Source organism: Protopterus annectens, chromosome 7.part0 (assembly GCF_019279795.1).
Source record: "Protopterus annectens isolate FY-2018-M chromosome 7.part0, PAN1.0, whole genome shotgun sequence".
Taxonomy (NCBI): Eukaryota; Metazoa; Chordata; order Ceratodontiformes; family Protopteridae; genus Protopterus; species Protopterus annectens.
This window is the reverse complement of record NC_056739.1, coordinates 328378993-328400017: the sequence shown is the minus strand read 5'-3', so window position 1 is coordinate 328400017 and position 21025 is coordinate 328378993.

Genomic DNA, 21025 nt, shown 5'->3' with positions numbered 1-21025 from the left:
TCTGGTGTACAGTGAGTAATCATTCTCCACAAACACTCTGCTATCTCCCACTTTTAGTACCTTGTCCTTGTCCTTCTGCCACAGTTTTGTCTGAATCAACTCCTTCTGTTGGTAGGATTGTATTTTTACTATTAAAGGTCTAGTTTGCTTTATTAGTTATTTATTATTTATTTATTTGCAGTTTGATTACCAGGATAGTCCATTAGGCTACAAGGAGCCCATTTTCAATGGAGTCCTGGGGAGAAAAGCTCCAGAAAAATATAAATACATACTACAGAAAGAGCACAAATCCATAATATACATTTCAATTAAATGTTAAATACATATTTTTTATAGTACAAACCCATATTGCACAATTTAAATAGATGTTACATAATACAGAAATAAAAGATTTTCATTAGGAAATTTACATCAGTTTTTTTTTTTTTTAGGAATTACAATGAGGTAAGGATGTAACACTTTAGGAGGTAGTGACAGGCAACAAAGTTTGGAAAGTTAGGAAGAAAGTTGGTAGTATTAGGTTGGATGAGAACAAGAGCATTTCCATTGTGAAGTAAGGTGCGAGTGCAATGAGGTATTAAACAAGGAGAGACTGCTGCTGGTGGTGCAGATGGGAGAAGGGAGAGAGTTCCAGAGGCATGCAAGAGAGAAGGACATCAATTGATTCCCAGCAGGATGTGTTGGTTTATGCAATTGAATCTTAGAAGTCTATCTGGTTTATGCATTTCAAAGGTATTTGCTAGGGAGGGGCAGAGAGATGGGTTATGAATGAGTTTGTGTGTTTGGATGAGCTGGGTATATGTGAGGATGTTTGGTAATTCTAGCCATCTTAGTTGGTGAAGGGAATTACAGTGGTTAGAAGAGGCTCTATGACCTGCCACAAATTTGGATATTTTGTTATAACAAGATGAGAGTTTTGTTTTGAGGGAAGATTGTAGGCTGGTTAGTATAGATGCACCATATAAAAGAGATGGGATGAGGTATGTATTAGCTAATGTAATCCTGGTGGTGGGAGAGATAAACCGACTGTGGCGGTAAAGCATACCTAATTTTTTTTTAAGTTTTTTTTTTATATTTTCTTATAGATACTTATCAAATTTTAGTTCATTGTCAATGATAACTCCTAGTAATTTTGTGTCAGAGACTAGTTCTAAGGGGGTATTGTTATTGCTGGTAATTATGAAGGATTGTTTGTCTAGGGAAGAGGTTTTGGATGCATTGAATAACATAAGTTTTGTTTTGATTGCATTAAGGGCTAGATGGTTGTCGAGCATCCGCTGTTCAGTGGAAGAGAAGGTGACTTGTGATAAATTGTTTAGTTGTGATGGAAGGGGGGGGACAAATTATAGTAGAATCATTGGCATATCGGATGAGACTAGAGTTAGGAATAGCTTGGAAGAAATCATTTATGAATATGTTGACTAGTAGAGGGCCTAGAATGGAGCCTTGGGGGACACCTGTGGATGTATTAAGGAAGGGTAAGGTAGCTTTTTTCCATTTAACTGCTTGTTGCCTGTTTGTGAGATAGCTTGAGAACCACTGGGTAGAGGAAGGGGATAGGTTAAGTTTAGAGAGTTTGGTAAGAAGGAAGTTGTGGGAAATAGTGTCAAATGTCTTAGAGAGGTTAAGGAAAAGAGTGGATACAAAGTGGCCAGAGTTGCAGGCTTTGTTGATTGTTTCTAGCAAGGAGAGGAGGGCAGTGGAGGTACTATGACCTGGTCTAAAGCCATGTTGTGTGGGGGTAAGAAGCTGATTATTAATGAGGTAGAGTAAGAGTTATTTGTGTACACACTTTTCAAGTAGCTTAGAAATAGGGGATAGGATGGCGATAGGGCAAAAGTTTGGGATGTCATTATTATTGCCACCTTTATGGAGAGGAATAATAAAGGCCTTCTTCCAGAGCTGGGGGACCTGGCTTTCTGAGATAGACTGATTAATTAGTATGCTGACAGGGAGAGCAATAGCTTCTGTGGCTACTTTTAGGAAGTAGGAAGGAATTTCATCAGGGGCATTGGAACCAGGTTTTAATTTTAGGAGAAGTTTTTTAGGGTGTATATAGAGATGGGATTGATACAGAAAGGTGGAAGTTGGGGGCAAGGGATGCTAGGGGAGGAAGGGATGGGAGCACGCTGAGGAGGGGTTGTAGAGGTGTTGGTGAAGGATGATGTTAGCTTGCTTATCGACTCTATGAAGAAAGAGTTAAATTGGGTGGCCAAGTCCATGTCAGAGGCATCTGGGTTGGGGCAAGGGTTTTCTTTTTTTCCCCGAGTTGAGGAGAGATGAGATACCTTACCTTTGGGATTGGTGGTGTGGTTGGTTTGGAGAGTGGAAAAATAGGCTTTGCGGTCTAAGGTCATAAGTTTTACTTTATTTCGTAGTGTTTTATATTAGTTTAGGGTGATAGTGGTTTCATTTTTATAGTAACGTGTCCAGGCTTTGTCACAGAGTCGCATAGTAGCCAAGGTGTTTTTGGTTAACCAGAGTACAGGGTTACTTTTTATACATTTTGTTTTTAGAAGGGCAAAGGAGTTGAGCAGGTTTGTGAAAGTAGAGTTAAAGTAGGATAGAGCATTATCTAGGGAAAGATTTTTTAATGGGTTCCAGTTTGTGCTTTTTAGTGCATTAGAGAAGGTTTCAGCGTTGAAGTTCTTTAGGAAACGAGTGGAAATATAGGTGTGAGTTAGTTGTATAGAAGAGGGGAAATGGTGGGCAAAAGTGGGGAAATGGTCAGCTAGTGGGTCTGGGATAATACCACTATCAGAGATATAGTGAGAATGGGATACTAGAATCCAGTCTATTGTAGTTCCAGTGATAGGTTCTTGGAAGACCTGGTAGTGGAATGGATTAGTTGTGTAAAATTATATAAGTTAATATTGAGTGAGTTAGTGAGAGTTAAAGCCAAGGAAAGAAAGAATCAAGGTCAGTGGAGTGTAAGGTAAGTTCAGAGAAACATATGGAAGGGGTAAGTGATATTCTAGCAGTGGTATAGGGAAAGGATTAGAGTAGTTCAGAGAGGTAAAAGATGGCACCACAGGAAGGAAGGCAAAGTTAGAGTCTGGGGGAGGGGTTGGAAAGAAAAGAAAGTGAAAGAAACTGGGGGAGAGTTGGAATAGAGACTGGAGATGGATATCATCAGATATCGGCCTTCTTATAGCTAGGTTTGGAGCATACACACGATGTGCCCTTTCAACTAACAACTCCTGCTGTAGAATACCAGTCCAGTTGCTTATTTGTGCATCCATAAAATGAATGCAGTCTGTTCCTTCCAGCTTCTCTAGTATAGCTGAAAATCTCAGGTTTTCCCTATGTGCTCTGTCTTCTAATTCTATTATTTTTTTGAAACATCTCTTCCTGAGCCATCTCATATTCAGTCAGCCTCTTCTTCATTTTGATCTTTGATTTTTGCAGCTTTATTATCTCATCTGAATATCTGTTTAAAAATCTTCCATTTTTTTCCAGCCTTTTGTTGTTTGTGTGGATATACTCTGTTAGTGTTTTGTTTATTTTAATGAGGTCTGTATGCAGTTGTATTATATCTTCCTGTAGGTCATTGGAAGTTGTGTCTGAAGGTTCCATTGCTTTTTGCTGAACAGCTGCAGAACGTTCCCAAGTCAGTGATTCTTCCGTACTTTTTGTAGCTGATCTTTTCCAGGTCTTCTGTATTTCTTTATTCCTGGCATCCGGGCAGTGCACTTATTGGACAGTTACTGAAATTTACCCATAAACACAAGTCTCCTGGCCTCCTCTACCGAGTTTCTGTTTTCACAATGGGAGAGCTAGAAATAAGCTGTTAGTCAATGTGCAGCCATTTTGGAAGTCCAGAATTGAATATAAATGTATGAAAAATTCCTGTTAGAAATGTTTTAAATAGAAAGTGGTGCCAAAATAGCAAATTAAACAAAGAAAATAGTTTAAAATTCTGTAAATCTATTCAATCACCTCAAATAATAATACCCCCAAAAAAATATGCAAAAGCAGTATGTTTTCCTGCCAAAACTTACAAAAGAAGCTTTTAATTACTGTAAGTAACAGCTGTGACTAATTTGTGGGACTGGAAGCATGAGGCAATGACAGTAACTGCACTAAAATGGCCTTAGTGTAGACACTACGTTAAACATTCATTGATGGCCATAAAACACATCACAAGGGTTAAAACCCCCACAGAAAATAAGATTTAGTTGAAAAACAATATAACTCTTGTCAGGTACCTCTTCCTTAACCTAAATCAGCAAGTCTTCATCTCCTACCAATCCAACCAAACATAGCTCTCCCTAACTCACAGAAAAGATACATCTGACCAAGCAGAACATGCTATACTCCCAACCCTTAGTTGTCTTCCCAAGCAGCAACATCGGAGAGAATGGCCATTTCTATAACTAGTTTGGGGCAAACCAAGAAGAGTCCTCATGGTCTTAGATTTGAATAAGCATGTAATACATGACCAGACACACTGTTCCTGTCCTAAGCAGAAAACACAAGCTGTATGGGGATCTCCATATGGGATTTGATTTCCACACAAACACTTCCCCTTTCTCTCAGACATAAGTTAAAAAAACTATCATTTTTCACAGAAATATGGAAGGAGAGCACCTAAGCAGAGTACTTATCTACCCAATATCTCATAACTAGCCATCCACTCAATCAGTGAAGACAGTAAAAACAGAGTATGACCAGTTGCTTCAATGGCAAGAAAGTTCTGAATTTTGTTGCCCATACTTTTTCCTTTATATTGGCATGCTCAGGTACCTCCTCACACATACAGGCATGTGGAAGGCACCCAAAAGCTTTGGATATTGGCTGGATAGCCAGTCTGTGTCAGGATGAGTCCTATATAGCATAGGCTACTGCAACAGTGATCTGCTGATGAACATCTGAAGGACATTTTAGAATTGAGAGTAATCCATGATTTCAACAGTCCCTGGGCCTAGCCAAAGGTAGTACCAAAGAAGGGTGGCAGCACCCAATTTTGTAAGGACTACAGGAAGTTGAACAGTCACAGAGTTAGATGTTCATTCATACTTAGGGCAGATGAAGCCCTAGAGCAGCTGTGTGGAGCAAGTATTTAACTATTGATGAAGGATCCTTGGCAGGTACCAACAGAAGCACAACCAGGGTGGAGTGAGGGGCAACTTCCCAGGAGCAAAGTGTTAGGGGGCATGGTCAGCTGATCTCAATCACTGTGTAATGCATACCTACTTTAACCGATTCCCTCCAGTACAGCTGTTTTGAGTGTGTACTTTTATCTCCCAGTGGGTGTGGCTTGAGCCTTTAAAAAAATGAAGTTATCACCTCACAGTTCAAACAAATATTCATCTATCTGGAACCCTAAGTGTTACTAAAAAACTGTAAATGGCAAACTACTCAGGATAAATATTTTTTTATATTAGTGGCTTTTATTTAATTTAATGCTTTAAACTGGATTTTATAAGCCAAAATAAAGGCAATGAATATTAATTTTGTAATGTTTTATAAACAGCTTATGACATCTCCCTAACCATTCAAGCACAACACATACTGCCAGCAGGATTTTATTCACACAGTTGTGAGCTTTCATATGAGGCTATGTGGTTCTATATTAACTGAATGTTGAGATAGTTAGAGAAATATGAAAATTATTACAATACAAATAAACAATATACAAATAGTATTCAATACCACCCAGTGGTGTAAACCTTGGCTCTAGATGATTGTCACTGTTGAAGTGACACCCCAACCCCATGTGCAAAAATGGGAAAAGGTGTTGTGGATGGATTGATCTGTTTAGCTGCATTAGACAGAGGTGAAATATCAATACAATTGTGTTTGCTACCATCCACAGTGTCTGTTGAAGAAAGGGCAAGTGAGGATGGATGAGTGACCCCTTGCTCTGTGTGAGGATTCCAAGCAGTGAGATAAATTGTGGTGATTCCCCCTTGCCAGATGCATTAAGAGGGGGTAACCAGTGTTGTCTTGGCCAAAAAGGGAGTCACAAGCAAGATTTTCTGGAGAGTCCAGCTGAATCTTCTGCAGGACCCTTGAAAGTATAGGAAGGGGAGTAAAGGTATAGCTAAACATTCCCTTCCAAGGAAAAGAAAGGGCATCCATCTTCCACACTAGGTGGCATAGTACTCTGGAACTAAAAAGAGGGAGCTGCCTGTCCAGAGCGAAGGCAAAAGGATCTACCTGAGGAACACCACACCAATGGACTATGTCCAGAAACATCTCTGTGAAGCATCCATTCATGAAACTTCAGAGGGCCTAGAGAGAGTGGTGAGAGCATGGGGTAAAAAGCTCTCATCTCTTTGATGTTGATATGATCTGACTTCTGATGGGGGGGGCAGAGACTTTGAACTTTCAGGTACCACAGGAAGCACCCCACCCCATGTTTAAGGCATTGGTGAACAGTTGTTGAGAAGAGACCGAAGGCTGAAAGGGCAGGCCTGGATTGAAGGTACGTTGCTGCATCCACCACTCATATTCCTGCTTGAGACAAGGAAGCAGAGGCACTTTGAAATACAGAAGGTGGTAATGCTGAAGACAAACTGACTTGAGGTGCTATTGAAGCTTCTGTATGTGCAGTCTGGCAAGAGGTAGCATTGGAATAGAAGAGGCCATGAATCCTAGGGCCCGAAGAAACTCTCTGGCTCGAATGGCAGATACAGGAATAAGAGACTGAAAGAAAGCTGTCAAGGAGAAAACCTTTGGAGGTGGAAGAGAGGCTAGTATTGGCAGTGTCTGAATCCTGCAGCCCAGATACACTAGATCCTGACAGGGAGTAAGGACAGACTCTTGGAAGTTGATAGTGAACCTCAGACTTTGAAGGAGAGATATGGTGAACTCCAGATCCTAAAAGGCAATTGGAAGAAAGTGCCTGAATCAACTGGTCCTCTAAATAATGAAAATTCTGAATGTCTTGAAGCCTGCAAAAGGCAATCACAGGAGCTAGGCATTTTGTGAATACCCTTGGGGCAGTAAAGAGGTCAAAAGGCGAAGCAGAGAACTGAAAATGAGAGAAAGAAACATAACAAACTACAAAAACTTCCTGAAAAGAGGGTAAATAGGAATATAAAGGTAACATCTTTCAGATTCAGGGGCACCAAACAAACCTGGGGCAGCAAGAAAGAAAACAGGGTTTGAAGAGAAACCATCTGAAAAGGAACCTTGAGCATGGAGAGATCCAAAATAGGCCTCCAAGTGCCCTCCTTTCAAGAAACCAGGAATATTCAGGAGTAAAATCCCTTTCCTAATTGGGAAGGAGGGACATGATGAATAGTTCTCTGGTCCATCAGGGACCTAAGAACCTCTGAGAAATAAAGAAGTTGTTCTAGAGGAGGTTGAGGAATCCCTGAAAAAGGAGGGAGAGGCTTCCACAACATGAAGTAACCCTGATGGATGATGGACAGAACCCAAGAATCTAAGGTGATGAGTCACCAGTTTGGAAGACAGGGGGAGAGCCAAAGGGATGAGGGAATCTGTCCGAGGGTTTGGGGGGGGCAAAATGTCAAAGAGAAGCAGGCTTATCAGATAAAGGAGGCATCTGGGCCACAGCAGCCTGAGAAGACTTAGCAGAAGAAACTTGCCTACTATACTTCCTGCCTTTAGTGGCCTAATAAGGCTGCCTGCGAACAAAAGCATACCTAGTAGGATAGCTCCTCTGAGACTTACAGATAGGGGATACAAAAAATATATTTAAAGTCCTGCGAAGGTTTACCTTTTTCTAGAAAAGTGAAACATAGCAGCAGCAGCCCCAAAGAGATTTTTATTATCCAAAGGAGCATCCAGCAATTTGGTCTCAATGTCTTCAGATAAAGACTGCAGACAAAGCTGAGAGTAATGCCTCATGACAGACCCAAAGGCAGCAACTCTGAAAGAGGCATCAAAAGCATCATGGCTGCACTTGATAGAGTGGTGAGCCACCTGAGAAACAAAATCCAAAGTAGACAGAAGACTTTCCTTCAGAATCAGAAAGGTCAGAAATAACCTGATAAGCCTGGGCAATCAAGGCCAGAACATATCTGGTCATGTAGATCTGATAATTGATGGCCCTAAAGGACAAGGTGTAGGCAATATAGACCTTTCCAATCCTCTTCATGGTCCTACTGTCCTTATCCAAAGGTAGAAGCTTGTTAGAGGGCAAAAGCTCAGAAGGCTTGTCAGAGCGGACTGATACCACAACATGATCAGCAGAACACAAATAGGAACTGAGAATCCTTAGAAAAATGTATAGAACTTGTCAGGTTTCTTTGGAGCTGGGGGCTGAAAATCAGGAGTCTAAGAGGCAGCTACAAAGATGTATAACGAGACAGCCAACACAAGAGGTACTGCAGACAATTTAGGATTGTCCATCTGAGAAGATTCCTATTTAAAGTATTCCATCATTCTGGCTACTGTGTCCCCAAAAGACAACCCCTCTAAAGGAAAATCAGGGCTAATGCACTCCTCTTCATCAGAGCCATAAGCCAAAGGAGTGGGCATCTGGGATGACTAAGACAAGGACCCTTCTTCAGACTCAGAATCCTCATCTGAGGAATCAAATTCTCTAGGCCTTTTGTAAGGAGTTGAAGTCCAAGGGGTTCTGAGAACAGAAACCCCTCGGGGAGGTTTCAGGGACATTAAGGCATTAAACAGGCCCTGAGTAAACTGCCATTCCCTTTGGGTGTCTTCAGGATGAACATAAGAATGTTTATTCTTCTACTGTTTCTTGGTAGGGATGCCAGCCCTAAAAAATAGTGCAGGTTCCGAACCCTGACAGGATTCAATAGCCAGAACCTTTTCCCTGACCAGAATCTGCAGAATCTCTCTAGGGCCCTCCAAGATAATCAACTACTGTTCCCCCTTGATGTCCAGAGCAGATGCCTGAAAAGCCTCAGAAGATGTTCAAATGGAAGGCTCCATGCTGGCCTCAGACAGAGTCACAGTAGAGGAATCCAAAGTCAACATCAGATGGCCTACAAAGCTATTATCCACTTCTGGAGATATATCTGGTGGAGTTTAGACAGCCAAAGAATCTGATTGAGATTTCTTGGCCTTCTTCTTGCTTAAAGGAAGTGTCTCAGGGTTGATCGATTCTGCCATGCTACCCTGGGCTAACTGTTTAAACCTCTGGTTCCTGAGACAGATGGCCAGGGAAGACAACCAGCTTCTAAGAGTCTTAGGGACAAATGCCTTACAAATACTACAGGAGGTATGGTTGTGAGAAACAGTCAAACAACAAATACACGGTTTGTGACAATCCTGTGCAAAGGAGCCAAAAAACACTTTTGAATATTTTCTTGGAATCCAATACCTGACACTTTGAAAAAGACTGAAAAAATAAGCAAGTAATCTAAATATGGAAAAAAGTGGATACTCTGTAGCCTGCAGTGAGCTATAACTGGAGCTAGACACTTGTGAACACACAGTGCAGTGGATAGCCCAAAGTGTTGCATAAAGAATTGATAAGGCTGTGTGTCTGCATCACATTAAGAAATGCCTCAAATCTGAATAGGGATGTGATGAGCATCTTTCAAATCTAATGTCACCAGAAAACGTAAATGAGGAAGAAAAGTTAACAAGTTGTGAAGTGACTTCCTTTTGAACTTGGGCACTACCACAAACAGGTTTAGGAAAGAAAGATCCAGAACTTTTCTTGAGGCATTTTCTTTCTTTGGCACTAAAAACATATTGAATAAAAACCTTTCTCAAACTGGGAAACAGGAAATGGTTTTATCACCGTATTACTCTCTGTGACTGCATATGTTGATGGAAATGGGAAATACAAGAGTCTGGTCTAGTGGAAGAGGAAAGGCCACCCTGAAAAGGAGGGAATTCCTCCCATTGCCATCTGTAACCTTCAATGATCTTCATAACCCATTTGTCTGAAACTAACAGTTACCAAAGAGAAAAGTGCAATGCAGACTTTCTAGAAGGGAAAGGGGCTGCCTGGATGAAAGAGGGACAATGTCCCTTAAATGGTTACAGCTTTGGACTGTCCTAGGTTTTAGGGGTTTCCTGAATTATTTTTAGAACGTCTACTTACCCACATTTTCTTTAGAGTGTTTATTTTGTTTTTTTTTTTTTTTAACAAAAAAAAACTGGATAAAGGGTTAGAGAATAGTTTAAAAATTTGGAAAAGCCATACTGACAAATCTCAGATTCCCTATATCACCTTAACCCTTTCATCACACTTTGATAACTTCTGCAGCAGAGGAATCAAAAAGTAAATCTCTATCAAACTCAAAATATAAAATGACTTCCAAGATGGCTTCACACTGATTAGCAGCTTAATTCTGGCTCTCCCAGTCTAAAAACAGAAACTTAGCAGAGAAAGCCAGTGGACCTAGATTTCTGGGTAAATTAAAGTAACTGACTAGTAAGTGTACTGCCTAGATGCCAAGAAAAAAGAAATTTAAAGGACAGGGAGGAAAATCAGCTACAAAAGTTGAGGGGAAAAGACTGGGAAAAGTACTACAGTTGTTCAGAAAGAAGCAGTGCAAGTTCCAGACATGACTTCCAGAAACCTAGATGAAAGTATAAAGCAGTAGCACGCAGACCTGGATAAAATAAACAAAACACTAATGGAGTATATCAACACAAACAATAAAAAGCTGGAAAAAATGGAAGAAGCTTTGAACAGATATTCAGATAAGGTGAGAGAACTGAAAAACTCAGAGGCTGAAATGAAAAAAAGGTTGGATGAATATCAGACTGCACAAGAAGAGATGTTTCACAAAATAACAGAGTTAGAAGACATAGCACATAGGGAAAACCTTTTATTTTATGCTGTACCAGAGAAGCTGGAAGGAGCAGACTATATTAATTTTATGAAAGTACAAATAAGCAACTGGACTGGTATTCCACAACAAGAGTTATTAATTGAAAGGGCACATTGTGTGTATGCTCCAAACCTGGTTATGAGAAAACAACCTAGATCTTTAATAGTAAAAATGCAATCTTACCAGCAGAAGGAGTTGATTCTGACAAAATTGTGGCAAAAGGACAAAGTACTAAAAGTGGGAGACAACAGAGTGTTTGTGGAGAATGACTACTCATTGCACACTAGACAGATGAATAAATGTATTCCATTATATAGGACATGCTGGGAAGCAGGCATGTGACTCAGTCTGCTGTACCCAAGTATCTTCAAAATATTTTTCCCTGGAGGAACAAAAACATTTTTTGATGAAGTATATGCTAATGAAGAAATAAAAAAGTTTGGCCAACAAAATGTGCGCTGTGAAACAGAAGAAGATTCTGGTTTGTGCTGGAGAAACCTTTCAGAGTGTTTCAAATGAAAATGATTGAGAGAGAGGAAAAAAAGCACAGAAGTTGACTAGAAGAATCAAGAGTGTAGTGGAGATGAAGCAGAGACAGGGTTTTGAATATGGAGATGAACAGGAAAAGAACAAAAGAATATGGAAATATTGGACTTTCTCGGACTTTGTTAAACTTGTAGGAGAGACTAAAGCTTATACCTTACTTCATGTCATTAACATTTGGAGAACAAAATCAGTAACCTGGAAAGTGACAAATGTGGGATTACAAAGCAATAATTATATTTGTGCAAAAGGACAGAACACAAAACTCTGGAAACATTGGACTTGTTTGGACTCTGTTAAACTTGTAGGGGACTCTAAAGCATATGCACTATTTCATGTCATTAATCTTCAGAAAAACACTCAGGAGAGTGGAAGACGAGGAAGAGAGTTAACTGTAAGTAAAACATCATTTTCTTAACAGTATTACTTAAGTGGTGCATGTTTTTCTCTGCATGTTATAAAGTAAAATTGTTTCAGTTATTTTTAAGTGTAATGGGGATACTAATATAAATAGGTGCTTATGTTTATTCTTGTTGTTTCTTATTCTCTTCTTTCTTTCTCCTTCTTTACTTTTAAGAAATGTAGGCACTGCAATGTAACAAAAAAAAAAAAGGTGGGGGATCTGGTTAAAAGACCACAACAAAAAAAATTTAGTGTGCTTTTTCTCATTCTTGCATAGCGGAATGACTGTATTAGCTTTATATAGTAACAAGGTTTTACAGAAAGCAAGTAAATGAAAACTGCTTATTATATATAGGTCTTTTTTTTCTAGTAAACAGCCCTGTATCTGGTTCTCATGTCACTAACAGGCAATCTGATCAAGATAAATGGCTTTGGGAAAATGTTTTCTGAAAGCATTCAAGTGTTTCCAGGATGGGAAAGCTATAAAGATAAGGCAAAACTAGACAACACTTAATAGAATCACAGGCTTTACCATGTGTCTTAGCATAAATAAGCTTTCTTTCTGTTTATAGCTTGAGTCTGTGTGTGTGGTTGTAAGGGTTTAAAACTTCAATATTTGAAAATGTACATACTTTTGTGTGTTAAGTTAGTAGGCTTTAGGGGGAATTTTGTGTGTGTGTGTGTGTTTTTATTTGAGGGTTTTTAATAAAACCAAAAGTTCTACAAGATGTGACATAGGCTCAAATGGAGATAACAAGAAACAGTTGTATAAACGATTAACCTGCCAAACAGTGTATGCATATAACACAAAAGCTGGAACTAGACACTTAAAAAAGCTGTTATACATAAAAAGTGAGAATAATAATTCAAGAATATGCTTCTTTCTGGAATGTCTTTGACGTTAATAGTCTCACAGATAAATCCAGAAAAGACAGAGTACTGAACTATATTAAAAAATGTAGAGTGCAAATAGCTATGCTACAGGAGACACACTTGGAAAGAACTGAACATGTGAATTTGATAAATAAAGGTTTTCAGGATAGTTATTCAGAAGAATATCTGGGACAAAGGAATAGAGGAGTACTTATATTAATTGCAAGAGGAGCTCCAATAGTAATAGAAGATGAAAAAAAGACAATAATGGTAGATTTGTAGTACTGAGGAGCTACTGGCAAGGGAGGAAGATTACACTAGCATGTATTTATATTCCACCAAAAACTGACTGCTAAAATAGAGCTAAACAAAATTCTGGGATAGTCAGCTTTCAGCAAGGAATACTATTTATAGGAGGGGAATGGAATTTGATTTGCAACAGTGAAGATGTGTCTGAGAGGCCCAGAAAGGGAAATATAACAAAGAAGGGTATATTTTTAACGAAATTTATGAAAATATTTGGCATGGAAGATGTGAATTCAGTAATAGGAATTCAGAGTGAGTTTACACATTATTCTCGACGATACAAAAACTGGGCTAGGCTAGAGAAAATGTACTTTCAAAGGAACATGCATTTAATTGAAGGCCTTGTTACACACCCAATAACTATTTCAGATCATGCGCTAATCCATCCATCCATCCTCAACCCCTTTTCCCATTTTGCACATGGGGTCGGGTGTCACTTCAATAGTGACAATCATCACGAGCCAAGATTTACACCAGCAGGTGGCTAGCCCCTGCCACCAATAACTAAAAAAACACAGGGCACTGAAATAAAAATGAGACACTGGCACTTTCCCACCTATTGTTGAAAAGAGAGGAATTTAAGGAATGGATAGTGGAAATTATTCAGGAGCTATTAGAGAAGATAGAAACTTCTTCTGAAAATATAGCTAGGGAGTGGGATAAAATTAAAATGGAATTTAAAAATAGGGTGGAAATAAAAGAAAGGGGGAGATGGTGATGAAGTAACAAGAATTTTTTAGAGGGTCTGACATATACTAAAGTATTGCAAAATAAGGAGAATCTCACAGAACAAGAAGAGGAGCAACTACAGAATGCTAAACAAAACATAAGGGACTACCTTGATAATATGTATGAGTTTAGAAAAATTGCTGTTAAGCAACTGTTTTTTTTTTTTTATAATAACACTAGAGCACAAAGACTCAGACAACAGAAAGTAGAAAGGGCTGTCACCAAGCTTAGGGAGCTGATTACAATGAAGCTAACTAAGGATCCTGTTGAAGTAATAGAAATATTTTGGAAATTCTATGAAAGTCTGTATAAAGCAAACAAATATGGAAATGTTTATGGAAGAAATAAATATGCCAAGGCTAGAGGGAGAGGAGGCTCAATTACTAACAGGATAGGAAGAGATGAGATAAAAATGGTGATGTATAACCAAGCTACAGGAAACTCCCCAGGATCAGATAGCATTCCTGTGGAAGTTTGGAAGCTAGGAGGGAAAAAAACTGGTGAAGATCAGCAAGGTTTTGTTTAACAGTATTTTAGGAGGAGGAGAAGTACCAAGATTTTTGAAGAAAGTGGTACTAGCTGTACTACCTAAAGAGGATAAAGATCCATCAGATCCAGCTTCATATAGGCCCACTTCAATACTAAATCATGGTTATAAAGTGTTTATGTCTATAAGGGCTAAAAGAATGGCAAACGTGATGCTAAAATTGATAGATATGGCTCAATGTGGTTTTGTGGAGGGGAGACAACCATTTGACAACATAAACAGAGCAGTGATGATCCACGGGGAAGCAAAATGTAAAAAAATACCACTGGTGATGGTGGGTTTTGATGCAGAGAAAGCATTTGACAGAGTAAGCTGTGATTTTATGAGCAGAGGAATGGAAGCATTTGCATTCCCTGATAAAATTATAAGGTTAATTAGGAGGATCAGAAGTGAAAATTAAAGTGGGTGGGGTCTTCTCTGATAACCTCTGCTTGAGCAGCGGAACCAGGCAAGTGTGTCCTCTCTCCCCTTTGTTATTTGCATTTATATTTAGAACCATTGGCAAAGAAAATAAGGGACTCAGAAATTCAAAGATATAATTGGTATGGTAGTCAAGAAAAGCTGGCTCTATTTGCAGATGATATTCTATACCTGACAAAACCAGAAAGAGATATTACAGTGTTGTGGAACATAATGAGACAGTTTCAGTCCTTTTCGGGATATAAAACTAATGAAGCAAAAACAAAATCAGTAAATCAATCGGTAAATTATATACCCACATATAAACTGGTTCAGGAATATCCATATTTATGGGGACATGATAAAATGAAGTATTTAGACATATGGATTAAAAATGATACTAATGTGGTAGCTAAGGATATGTAGGAAGAAACTAAAAAAAGTTAATACAAAAACTGAGAAAATTGAAGCTCTGTTATATGCAAATTGATAGCAAGATACAAGCAGTTAAAATGCTTTTAGTCCCTTTAGTCTTATACACTGACCAGGCATATTTTTTATCAAGTCAGAGCAGAGGTTGTGGATAGTAATTAATAAAGTGCTGAAGGATTTTATCTGGGAGGGGAAGACAGCAAGAATGAAGTGGGATACGCTTATTCTTCCAATAGAACAGGGCAGATTGGGATTACTTGAGTTGAAGGGGTATTTCAGAGCAACACAGTTAAGGCTCCTATACATAGCATAAGCAGAAAACTATAATTCAAAGTGGAAAGAGATGATGATGAAACAGGGGGAAAGCTCAAGTAACAAGGAGAGACTGGGATTTTGGATGCAGACCTTTAAGGGGAACACTAATCATAAAGAATATTATATTAATAAAGTAGCAGAAGGTCTTCTAAGAACTACGCCAACATGGGAATGGAGAAAGGAGATTCTGCCAATAGGGATGACTGTAATTAGGGATACAGACAATAGGCAAGAGGGGGCTGGAATGTATTGGAGAAAACTGGCAAAAGAACCAAGGTACTGGCAGTAAATAACTAGACAGGGGAAAGGTTGCAGAATGGGAAGATGCCAAGAACATATTTGGACTGCATGCTAAAGATTGCCTTCCATATCAAGGATTGATATCAGAGTATAGGCAAAGAGAAGGAAAGAGAGGGATCCTAAATGAAAGACCAGCACTGAAAGAGTTTTTAGTAGAATCTAGAATAGAAGCTGTCATTAAGAAAGGAATAATTAGTACAGCATATAAAATATTGGATGATAACTATAAGAATCAATCAGAGGAGACTAGGAAGGACTAGGGATAGAGATTAGACAAGCAATTCACAAAGAAACAATGTGGGGATATATGTATGTCTCCCAAATATGCAGCAAAATCTAGAATATTTCGAATCTTTGCCTGGAAGTGCTTACCTAAATATTTTTATACCTCAAGCAGACTTCAAACAATTTTCCTCAGGTAGAGAGCAATTGTTGGAGGTGTGACTAGGCAGAAAGAGGTAACTGGGAGCATTTCCTGGGAGTGTAATGAGTTGGTAGACTTTAAAGAGTGCCTGCAGCCTGCTCTGTTGGAGATGCTGGGTAAGCAAGTTGGAGTGACTAGGAAAATTATTTTTTGAGCTATGATACAAACTCAGAATTGCCTAGACATAGTAAGGTCTTACTCAATCTAATTATGTCTGCCCAAAAAGCAATTAATAGACAATGGAAATCAAAATCTAAACCAACTTTACTAAAAATAGTGAACATAGCAATAGAGTTAAAACAATTGGAACCGGGACCTTTAGAAAAGGGTAGGAGCAAATTACACAGGAAAAAATGGGAAGTGTGGGATCGATACATGCAGAGGAGGAACAAGGTTTAAAAAAGGCAGGATTTGAAAAGTTATGTAATGGTTGACTAACAATGACTGGATATGTTAAAAGTGATGTATAACTTTTGCAGCTACAGCTGTGTTACACAGTTTGGAATGTATAATGTTTGCAACTGAGATTGTGTCATTATGGTCTATTGTCATTTATATAAATGTAACATGGCCTGTCATGCATGATAATTTAATAAAGATGTTTTTCATTTTAATAAAAAAACCCTGAGAATATAAAACTTCATTTTTCATATCATCTGTGAGGTTCTGAGAATGCAGCCAAACAAACCTCCTTAAAACAATACTAGTGGCCATAGTCCTTGAAGTACTATTACCAGAGTCATACACTCTGTATACAATGAGTTTTATACATAAAATGGAATTAACTAAATTTAAAGCAAATTTTCTCAAAAGAAGAAACTGGAGACAAACATTCCTCATACTTTCACAATTAGTCAGAATAAATTAACACACGAGCCTAACAAATCAAAGTTGCAGAAGATTATTTTTTCCCATACTTATTGATCTTTCCATCCTTGTCAGAGAGTAGACTTGGAATTAACCAAATGTTAAGCAGCAGTAGGATTAACTAAAACTGTAGCTTCTGTGTCAGGTTTGGGAAGAGTGTATACAAACTTAAAGACTGACGAGCTTTATACATTCTATCTGCTTTTTTAGGGGCTGCAGGCTGACCATCAGGAAAATTGCAGGCAGTGATACATGCATCCTTCAGAGTTGTCAGAACTGAAAGAATAGATGACTGTTATGGAAATTCCTTCTGTAACAGCTTGCATTTTCTGAGGGACTAAGAAGCCTCAATGTTCTCCTACTGCAAACACTGGCACATTCTGGAAACAGGCCACCCCCAGAGAATCAGAAAATTTGCTGTCCTTAGTCTGAATCAGAAAACTGAGGAGAAAACCCTGCATCTGTCCATTCATCTTCCTGTCCAGATTCATAATTTTGAATCTGTTCAGGAAAAGAACCTCTCGTTTTATGAGAAACCACCTTTATCAGAAAATCAATAGCCTGAATTAAAACCCTAAATCAAACCAGGTAAAGGAAATTTCTGAATATACAAATTTTGTTTTATTTTCTTTTTGTCAGGAAAAACTGAGCCAACACAGTTACTAATAGTAGCAGCAGCAACTTCTCCAGAGATGAGCACAGCATTCTGGCCAAACAATGAAGTCTTCCCTTTTCAGGACCGGGAAGAGTGACTCTCCCATGCCCACTAAGGTAACCCCCAACAGCCACAGAGGATGTGGCTAAACCACATTCCATAGTGGCTGTAGGTGCTACACTACAGAGATCCCAGTTAAAAGAGGAGTGGTCTGAGGAACAAGCCATGGCCACAGCATAGTCACTTACCTGTGGCTGAAGCAAACTGCTAACCCGCTGTGATAGCAAAAGCTGTTTGCTTAACTTTTTATTTTTGTGGCTGGAAAAGGTTCAACTGTGGGACCAATAGATTGTTCTATGGTTAAGCCAAGAATTGTTTTCCCCAGGAAAGAAGCACTAACAGCAAAAATGTAAAGTCTTTAAAAGTAATTTTTTTCTTCTTTTACACAAAACACAGTAAAAACATTTTAAAACCATTAGCTAGATCCAGGAACTAAAACAATTTCTTCACAGAAAAAGTGATTTTCAATTACTTTAAACAACTTTTAAATTGAAAGGAAAAAAAGTGAATCCCATTTAAAATTACAGTCAAGTCTCGTGGCAGTCCATTCTAACAACTACCTTAATAATTCTCTTAAACAGAACCACACAAGCTGACCGTTGATCCTCAAAGGCCCGGAGACAAGCAAGCTCTTCAAATGCAGGAAAGCTATGATGGGCTTGACACCCAAATCTGTCATTTTAGTCAGCTCAGCTCAAGCTAACAGTATGGGCATGTGGAAGGTACCCTAAAGCTTTTGAAGCCTGCTAGCTGTTATATTCTTGTCAAGGCATTACCCATATAGCGAAGGCTACTGCAGCAGTGGTTAATATGATGTACATCTCGGATATATAAAGTTTATTTTTTTCTGTAGGCATACGAAAGTTATGTACTCATAACAATACATGTGTTGTCCATTTGCATCCTTTCCTAAATGGACAGGTCTCAGATCAGACCTTGGACCTGGCCATGGCCACTTCTAAGCTTTGAATTTGGTGCTCAGGCTCCTTTCTACCCATAATCCCTGTGGATAAAATGAGTTACTTCAGATTGAGTTTGCCTGTCTGAAAAAGGCAATGTAAACTGTAAAGTATATATCTGTAAATCATCTCAAAACAGCAGGGGACCAAAAAAATGGTAACCTGTATAAGGAAGAATAGACAGAAAAAGACAATACCTTCAGAAACAAGAGCCAGGTCAGTTAGATCCAACTTAGAATGGATGAAATTATATTGTTAAACTATACTGCCACCAAAACAAAATAAGGAAGGGGAAAGTAGAAGGGATGTTGAGGAAAGGACAGAAACAAACACAGAGCTATTCTTATGGTGACTGCACAACTTTTGTATCTTATGTTGTCTTTTCCATCTGTTCCTCAACCCATGAGACAGAGGCCTCAGCTACTTTTATACTTGAGGTGCCTCCTGGAAGAATATTCCAGAGCAAAAAGAGGCCCTAGGTCTGGACTGCACATCCAATTTGTAATATGAGAGGAGGGTATAAACATTAGACCAGATAACAGCAGCATGTCCACAACTGGAACGATGGCTGTAGATAAAGCCACAGATCTTGTAAAGTGCACATTAGGAGTGGAAGGGAGAGGAATTTCAATTTTTTGTTTTAATAAGAAAATTAAATACTCTATTTTGATGACTGACTCTGTGTGACTTTGGACACAGCTTTCCCTAATTTAGCATTGGAGGAGGACACAAACAACTGGTCAGATTTTCTGAGTCTTGGTGTGGTGTAGATAAAAAAAAGTAACGGATGATTAACATCAAGTAAATTCAGGGTATATTCGCCCTTGTTTAAGAAACTTGGGAAGAACACTGGAAGATTTATGAACGACTCCAAAGCTGCTTTGAGGAAGAAATAGGAAATAGTTCTCAGAGACTCTGTCTTTATGAAATTTGAAGTATGGAAGCTTTGAGGATAATGCTTGCAGCTCTGAAATTCTCTTGGTAGAAGTGACAGCCAGCAGGAATAAGTCTTCCCGGATAAAAACTTAAGATCCACTTTTGCAGCAGGTTCAAACAGAGGGCCCAACAGGACCTGCAAAAGAATAATAATATCCCATGGAGGGACTATATCTCTAAGTGGAGGTCAGAGTAAGAAAGTTCATTGAAAAAAGCCCTTGAACAGTCTAAGGGAAGCATTGTTTTATGATTCTATCCCATACAAAATAAGGAAATTGCAGCTAACTGAACTTTAATAGTGAAATAGCTGGAACCACTTTCAAAAAAATGTGTGAGGAAGTTCAAAATAGATGGAAGGGGAGCTGAAAAAGTATCAGTATTTTTCCCTACAACAGAAATAGCAAACGTCTTCCATGTTTACTTCTATAAACATTCCTAGTGGAAGGTTTCTCAGACGTAGACAAAATGTGTACAACTGGGGATGACAAACTGGACTGCTGAACCATCGTCAGAATTGCTTGAGGGTGAGATGCCTACCACCGCTGCCAATATGTGATGAGCATCACTATATGTCATCCTCATGCTGGGCCAGTAATCAAGAGGGCTGAATCCTCTCACCACAGACATTGGAGAGGGGTGTGCACTTGGAATACAAATGGATACACTCAGTATTTCCAGATGCAGACCTCTCTGCATCAGGTAAAATTTCCCTTAAGAGCACACAGGGAACACACTCAGCCCAGGGTCTGGATATCTTTATCTTTCTACAAAGAGACAAAAAGTTCCGTACCACAGACAGATAAATCAGTTCTTTTATTTTCCAACTCCCACAATAAAATTCCAACTAAATATCTTGTAAACTTCTTTATTAGTTTTTAAAATAGACCAATTATTTTCTATAATTTTGGTAAAATAGTTGAAAAAACCATTATATTCTACTATACAAGCACCTAAAAAGTTTTTTGTCTCCTCACCCTGTTTATCTTTGGGTGCCAAGTATTGACCTAACAAGGGTTTATATTTGATTCCCCATCCTTGGTACACTTCATCTAAAATCTCCCCCACCATTTCCTTGGGATATCCCCTTTCCATAAATGTTTCCATCAAAAAAATGAATTCAACTAATAAATCTTTATGTTCAGAGGTCATCCTAGCCACTCTGACTGCCTGCCCTTTAACTATACTTCTTTTTTGATGGTAGGGGTGCAGGCTGTCAAAATGGAGATAACTATTGCACCAAGTGTTTTTCCGGAAAATCTTTGATTTAAAACCCCCAACCTTCTTGCTAATACTAATGTCCAAATAACTTATACTACCGTTTTGCACATCGTGTGTAAAGGATAAAAAGTTGGTTGTTCCATTTATGTACCCTATAAATTCCTCCAGACTTCCCCCTTTGTCATCTTCCCAAATGACAAAGATATCATCCAAGAACCTCAAATATATTTTTATATATTTCTTAAATTCACTTTGAAATATATATCTTTCCTCCCACTCAAGGAGAACCAGGTTGGCGTATATGGGGGCGCAAGCCGCCCCCATAGC